Genomic DNA, 8328 nt, shown 5'->3' on the forward strand with positions numbered 1-8328 from the left:
GCGCGTGCCTGTAGTCCCAGCTACTCAGGAGGCTGAGGCAGGAGAATTGCTTGAACCCAGGAGGCGGAGGTTGCGGTGAGCCGAGATCGCGCCATTGCACTCCAGCCTGGGTAACAAGAGCGACACTCTGTCTCAAAAAAAAAAAAAAAAAAATACGAAAGCATCACCAACAAAAAATTACCCAGATTCCAACAACCAGAGAAAACAACTGTTTGGTGTATATTTTTTCTCCAGTCTTTATTTGAATGTCTGTGTATATTCAATAGCAAATGTTTGAAGCTTCACTGACAGCACATTCCATTGGAGAAAACTACTAAAATCATAAGGAAAATCTAAAATGCAGTAATCCAGTCAGCAAGCTAATGGGCATATGAAAACATAAAAGTTTTTTACCATGATTTGTGGACCACAAAAGATCTGTGTTATTAATCTATTTAAATTTGGTGTTTCAAATTAAATATAAAAATTTTAGACATACTTGTGTGATTCTTTTTTAATGTATACTGTGTATATTAAAAAGTATACTATAATTAGTGTTTTTGGAAGCAGATGTCCCAAAATAAAAGTATACTGTAGAACCAAAGAATTGTATTGATCAGCTAGCACTTAGTTTTCAGATATAATAACTGTCAACCTAAATAACAGGTTTTCTAAAAGAAAATGTTGATTTGGGAATAGGGCATTGCAAAGGGAATATGCATGTTGCAGTAAACTGTGTGTTTGGGAAGGTAGACAGGTTTCTAAATGACAGATAAAGAGGTTTGTATAGTTGTCTTGAAATAATTATTCTTGGCTACAGGAATTGATAACAAGGATGCTGCCAGTTCAGGGTTGGGCAATCAGCTTCTGGGCACATGTCCTCGCTAAAGTATTTTCTATGTAAGGTTGCAAATAGTCGTGCGAGCTGGCCTGATGTCTTCAGGGTCTTTTGAGGTAGTGCGTAAGAACCCTCTCTTCATGGACTTCCCCGGCTCCACTTGTCAGGGCTTTTGGAAACATTACTCTGTTTTGAATCTGACAGCTTTCACCTTTCCCTCTTTTGATCAAGATCTTTTTCTTAAAAGCATCTATGATCAGTCACCCTGTAGTTAGATTGTCCCTTGGTGACAGAATAGACCTTTTCCAGATTATTGGTCTGGCCCTGTATTGGCAGGAGTGATTGGCAACTAAGTCAGTGTTAAAACCCTTTTAGCCACATTTGAGGGTAGGGAGGCTTGAAGGGAGTGGCACCCAGGCTAGATCCACCTGGAGTGCATTACCGAGTTCAATTTTTTTCCTTAGTCCTTTGCTGTCACCACAAAGTGCTGGGCTAGTCTGTTAGAAATTGTGCTTCTTTCTGCAAAAAATTTAACAACAGATACAAAGTAAAAAGGGAATACACAAAGTAAAATTAATAGTAATGTGACACTCCCAGTTTGCATAATGGTTTTGAGCCCTGAGTGTAGGCTTAAAGGCAACCAATTGAATAAACCAAATTATAATACAATTCTTGCTCAGATGTCTTCGGAAAAATGTCAAAGCCTGAAAGCATCAACTTTTTGTCCTGGTTTACAGTTCGAATGTCTCTAGTTATGGCATTGGTTGGTGTGAACTTTTGTGTGACCCATACATCAGCATGAGACTTATTCCTTTAAAAATTCATCGCATCTTAGTTTATAGGCCTCAGAGCATGTAAATAGTTTTTTGTTTTTTGTTTTTTGTTTTTTCTTAGAGAGATGTAGCCAAATACTGAAGGAAATTAGAATTCAGGAGAGAATCCAGTCTGCAGGTGGATAACTGGAGTTTCAAAAAAGGGTACAGAGCTGTGATACTATTAGTAACAGGTACGTATAGCTTTCTTCGGAAACCTAGTTACCCTGATTTTTACCAATAATGTTCAGAATAAAACCGATTTATAAAATTTGTCAGATTTTGTCTGCAAGAATAGTAGCATGGTCACAGTAATCTCAGATTTAAAAACCTCCCTTGAGGCTAGGAAGCTAAATCAAGGTAGACTTTAAATTTTACCTATATTTTTAAGGTTTCCTGGGCCTGCCAGGAAATCACAATTTTTAACTCATTGTAATGCTGAGAACCATTGAAGCCAGGCATTCTATACATTCTCAAAGATGATATTTCAGACAAAGCCTTGGTAATATAACCACTGTTTCCATTCGTATCCTGTTATAAAGAGAGCAGATTTTTATTCAACTTAAGCAAATTATATTGCCTTAAGAATACTCACAAATAGGTTGGGCACGGTGGCTAATGCTGGTAATCCCAGCACTTTGAGGGGCCAAGACGGGCAGATCGCCTGAAGTCAGGAGTAGGAAACTAGCCGGGCCAACATGATGAGCCCCCCGCCCCACCCCTTCTCTACTAAAAAATACAAAAATTACCTGTGTGTGGTGGTGCAAACCTGTAGTCCCAACTACTTGGGAGGCTGAGGCTGGAGAATTGCTTGAACTAGGGAGGCAGAAGTTTTATTGAGCCAAGATTGTGCCATCTTGGCGAGAGCAAGACTCCATCTCAAAAACAGAAAGAATACTCAATTTCCAAATCTTGGAGCGATCAAGAAGAAAGAAAAAGCAAATATTTCCACTTTTGTTCATGAAAGTATACTTTACCAAATTGCTGTAAACTGTAGACAGCATGAGAGAATTTCCTTAAATATGGAAAACAAACATTTAAGTAAAAATATTTCAAATAAAAGTCAAAATCTTCAGTTACTCAGTCTCATGTAACTTTTTTTGTTACTTGATCTTAATTTCATGGACCCATCAGTTTCTTCATTCAAGTTCTGAAAAATTTAGTCAATTGGTATTAAAGTTATTAATAACCTCTATTTAAAAGTACACTAGCATCTTTTCGATGAATCTGATTGCTAATGCTTTTATAGAAAAAGCAGTAACTGGTGATGACAAAAACTTAGAATAACCAGGATTAAAAATCTGATGAAAGTTTACCATAACCAGAAATAGACAAGGAATTTTGGTTATTTTGTTGGCATACAGCATAATCAGAATTATGACCGATGACAGATTTCTAACAGCATCATACAATTTTGGAACACTCATCAATAACACCCATAAATGTAACTGTGTCTAGTATTACATGATTAGACAGTGCTTTTCATATAATTTATCAAACAAGCCTAATTAATTAACATCTCTACCAGATGACATACACATGCTCTGAGGCTTTCCAGAGGCACAAATGAAAAACTCCAAAAGGTAATTTTAAGTCAAAAACCTTTAATTTAGAACTTGATCTTTTTTATTATTTTTTTTTAACATATTTTATTCAGATAGCAGTCTGATCACACGTGGTCCAACAACACTCAAATAATAAACCAAATATAACCAGATGTTAAAGATTGGTCTTCAAACATCACAGCCAATGATGCCACGCTTGCCTATGATCTCTCCGACGTAAAACCACATCAACACCTCAGTGGCCACCAAACCATTCAGCACAGCTTCCTTAACTGTGAGTTGTTTGAAGCTACCAGTCTGAGCACTATTGACTATTTGTTTCAGGCTCTGAATAGCTCTAGGGATCTCAGCAGGGGTGGGAGGAATCAGCTCAACCTTGGCGTAGTACCAAAATGTGGCCAACTGAGGCTTCGAATAAGTCACAGCAGCGTTCACCAGCGCTGGGGTCTTCTCCACAAGGTTACGGATAAATTGGGCCATGGTTCTGGTATGGAAAGTCCATCACCCCGAACGGCCGGCTGAATGTCACCCTACCACCGGCTAGAAGTTGATCTTAAAGAAGTCTGTCAAAGATGTCAGAAGGTTCAAAACAGGATCACAGATCACTGTAAAATACTGAACAGGAAAAATAATCAAAAGACTTCAGAAGCAATACAGAAAGTTCCATTTTAAAAAACTTTCATCTTTTCAAAGCTTCATTTTTCCTAAGGGGGAAAAAAACACAAATGTAAACACAGGAATTTATTTTGATTAAAAAAAATCTTCTTAGGTCAGTTACCGAAATGGTAAAGAAAAACCTCTTGCAGTATGACAGCCTTTCCTTATGGGAAGCCTATTTGGATATACTGCAAGTTGAATCTGATGAAAATGTACTTGAAGTTAATCAGACACAGGAAGAGTATTTCCAAGGCTGTGAGTGTATGCCTAACTATAGAGGAATGTAAGTAAGAAAACTAGTACTTTGAGCAGAATACATGGCTCTAGGAAAAATTATGAGAAATCTCCTTGTTGCTTGGAACAATTCAAACATCCGAAAAAGCCAAGTATTCAGAATCAAGTTATACTGGAGGAAAACACCGCTTTTCTGTGTCTTCTACAGAGCATTTCAGTATCAAGTCATAACGGCAAGAGTTAGAACCAGAGAAAAAATGTTACAGGAGCTAATGAAAAAGTTAAGAGTTATTACTACAGCCAGATAAAAAGATGTACCTTCTTAAGGGAAGAAAGCTGAAGGCAACGATGTGTGACCTGCAGATAAGGCACAGCAAAACAGCAGAACCTGAACTTGTGAAATACACATCAGGACCTTCAAGAGGAAAACTCTACCTCAAGAAATGAAATGACCATTGTAAATGAAAAAGACAGCCTCTCTAACCTGAATCTAGGGGAAATTAAACAAATCTCAGAAGGAAATAAGGCAGAAATTAAAATGATGCATTTTAGAAAATGGCTGATTTTGGAATTAAAAATTAAACTTCTTTCAATTTTATTAAGACCAGATCCTTAAAAAAGAACCTTGTTCTAGCATAGAGGACCAAATTTTTGGCGTTAGTATATATAATATACATGTATAGCATTTATACTATAGTGTATAAACAAACATATGTGTATAGAATATACTGTATTAGTGTATATATACATATGTATATATATGTAAACTCAATCTTTCGAAAGTCTTACGATTTCATTCTAGCCTATAGCCAACTTCATTACACGCAAAACTCCTTTCATAAATTTATCCTTCATGAACCTTTCATGACCTGTACAGACCTTCAGTAACATGCTTAAACTTTCTGCTTTGTTTTAAACTTCCTCTTACTTAAACAATTGATCATGCTGCTTTAGGACAAAGATTTACTGTGCAAGACTCATAAAGAATTTTTCTGTTAACTTTGTAACCTTCCTTACCAACAGTACATTCTCATACCTGTAAATTCATATTTCTCTCTCCTCCTCCCACTTACTGGTTCTTTTATCTTGTTTCCATATTTGAAACAACCTCTAATAAACTCTGAATTTAAACAACTATTTTTTCCCAATAAACAATTTTTATGCCTTATAACTTTTCTTATTAAATACACATTTTTTTGGTACACTTTGTTTATGGAATTGTAGATTTTCCAATTTTGACTCTTATTAACCTTATATTTTAGTGAAAACCTAGAAAGCAAAATTTTTCAACTGTTATGTCAGCATTTTACAGATGAGAACCATTTTATAATTTTAAAAAACATGTTTCCTTATAATTTAATGTATTAATGGGCCCAAATATATTTAGCTTTTCTAGAATTTGGGAAGCCAAGAACAACTAACATTTTCAACAATTTATGTATCTGTTTTTATCTGGAAATGATCCAGACATTTAATGAATACTACTTAATTTAACATTAAGATTTCAAATTACATGTAAAGTGTATTAACATCATATTTTTAAAAACATTCTTTTGGTTTATCTTTTAGAGATAAGATCTTACTATATTATCCAGGCTTGAGTTCAATGACTGTTCACAGGGACAACTGTAGCACACTGTAGCCTCAAACTCCCACACACACAATCCTCTTGCCTCTGTTTCCTGAGTAGCTGGAACTATAGATGCATACCACTGTGACTCACACTTGCTTATCCCATTTATACCCATCCAATTCATTTTTTAACAATTATTCCTAGATTACTTATAAAAAACAAGATATTAGACATAGTTAATCATTTCAAGTTATTTTCCTGTGAACCATTTTTTTTATTACCTGTGAATGTCATGTATTCAGTTAAGTAACAACCATAAAAATGAAACACATGGATATTTTGCCAGTAACTCAGAGGATACAGCTGTTTTCATTAACAGTACTAAATTAGTCCAACTTACAGTTACACAAAGATCATTCTGTTTTTAAGTTGAGTTCATAGTTTTATGACCTTAAAACAGCTAACAGACAAATATAAAACTGAGTTGTCAATTCAGGCAAAAATTTTAAAGACATTGTTATTTTTGATTTACCAATTATTTTTAAACCAGCTTATTAAGTATTTACTTAAGTCACATGAACTGAAAAGCATTTGTGTTAATTACTATATATTTTATATTAGCACTCATTTATCTGAGCCAATATGAATAGAATTCCTTAAGGGATTTATGGCCAACTATGCCAGATTTTACCATGTAGGTACAGCATACAATATATATGTACATATGTGTAAACACACCTAAACATACACATATACAAACAGCTTTCATTTTAGAATTTTAGTTATAGTGATACAGACTTGCTGGTTTATGAAAGACAGTTATTAGATTCAAATTATATTTCTGAGAAAGTGGGACCTCAGCTGAGTAAACTTGCCAGAATAGGTAATCTTACGAAGGCTGTGAACCAAAAGTTTGAGTAAATAGCAGTTTTGATTTTTAAAAAAACCTCTTATCCCACCTCCCCAACCCCTTTTTTTCAGTTTCAAATGAGTTTAATGTTAAATATTTAAATGCTTACATTTTTAGCTGGGACTGGCTGAATTGTATAATAAAAAACAATCTCCAAATGGCCTTGAAATTTTAGTAACAAATCTTTTTGCCATTTTGATTGTTTTGACTAGTCAGTGCAGGCAAGAAAGCATTTTATTTAGCAGCTGTGGGTGGGGGTTTTTGTTTGTGTTGTTTTTTTGGCCTTTGCATAGCTGGCAAACCATTTTTGGACCAGAGATACCTTATATTATTGTACTGAGCTCAATATTTTGACTGTTTCATTTGAGAGCCCAATTTTCATAAAAATTTATCTAGTTCTTTTATGATAGTAATCCTTTAATTGTTCCATCACACTAAGCAGTTATTAGGCAAACCTAAATTTATATTGAAAGGGATACTTCTGAGCCGGGCGCGGTGGCTCAAGCCTATAATCCCAGCACTTTGGGAGGCCGAGGCGGGTGGATCACAAGGTCAAGGATCGAGACCATCCTGGTCAACATGGTGAAACCCCATCTCTACTAAAAATACAAAAAATCAGCTGGGCATGGTGGCGCTTGCCTGTAATCCCAGCTACTCAGGAGGCTGAGGCAGGAGAATTGCCTGAACCCAGGAGGTGAAGGTTGCGGTGAGCCGAGATCGCGCCATTGCACTCCAGCCTGGGTAACAAGAGCGAAACTCCGTCTCAAAAAAAAAAAAAAAAAAAAGGGGGTACTTCTTAAGTTTAGGTGTTGGTTGCCATGGAGTTGTTGTAATTTGTAAAATCATTAATTTGAAGGCCCTTTAAGGTTTTTTTTTTTTTTTTTTTGGTCTTGGCTGGAATGCCATAGGAGTGAGTTTTATCTCAACACCTGCAGAAAAGTCAGCAGATTTAAAGTAGGCAGAAAAAAAAAAAATAGAGAACTTGGAAGACTCTACATGTTAACTCTATAGCTGTAGCCCCTTGGCATTAAAAATAAGCTTGGAGAGTTTAATCTCTGTGATGGTCTTTGATCCAAAAACGTGTATGAGGAAAAGCCACGTAGCCGACCTGAAGTCCCAGAAAAGCGAGCACGCCTCAACGTTTGAGAATTCCCATTTTGTTTCTTCTCAATCTCTTAACAGCATAGAAAATTCTGTAAATCCTATCATCAGAGAAGTCAGGTGTTTGGACCAGTGTTTTAGTTGGTGGCAATTGCTCAAGTGGCTTTTAACGAGCCACCCTGTGCCCCAAATTTAGAATGTTTATTTTTGCTCTTGGAAGATGTTCAGAAACAAGGGAAAAGAGCCAAATCATTTACAGATATTCGTAACCAAACCAAAACGAAACCAAAATCAGTGTTCCCAAAGGTTCTAACCTGGTCATGCATATTTAAAAAAAAATTAAAGCACACAGAGGAATCTAAAGTAAACTCATCAGAAAAGGCATGCCTTAGAGTCCAGGGTAATTGGCCAGGTGTGGTGGCTCATGCCTGTAATCCCAGCACTTTGGGAGGCTAAGGCGGGAGGATCACCTGAGCCCACCATTTCAGGACCAGCCTCGGCAGCATAGTGAGACACTGTCTCTAAAAAAAAATTTTTTTTTTAAATCCAGAGTACTCAAACCAGATGGACGCTTGTCTTTATATCAAAAAGGACTTGTCAGAAAAGAAAAAACGTCTTTTGTCATCCCAGGAGGGATGTGAAGTCCTTTATTAAAGTGG

General features: G+C 36.1%; 1 pseudogene; it reads right to left on the bottom strand.

Annotated features, from left to right (window-relative positions):
• Positions 1-3280: 3280 nt before the first annotated feature.
• Positions 3281-3714, bottom strand: LOC101041625 (ATP synthase F(0) complex subunit g, mitochondrial pseudogene; annotated as a pseudogene).
• Positions 3715-8328: the final 4614 nt, after the last annotated feature.

The sequence above is a fragment of the Saimiri boliviensis genome, chromosome 13 (assembly GCF_048565385.1).
Source record: "Saimiri boliviensis isolate mSaiBol1 chromosome 13, mSaiBol1.pri, whole genome shotgun sequence".
NCBI classification, from domain to species: domain Eukaryota; kingdom Metazoa; phylum Chordata; class Mammalia; order Primates; family Cebidae; genus Saimiri; species Saimiri boliviensis.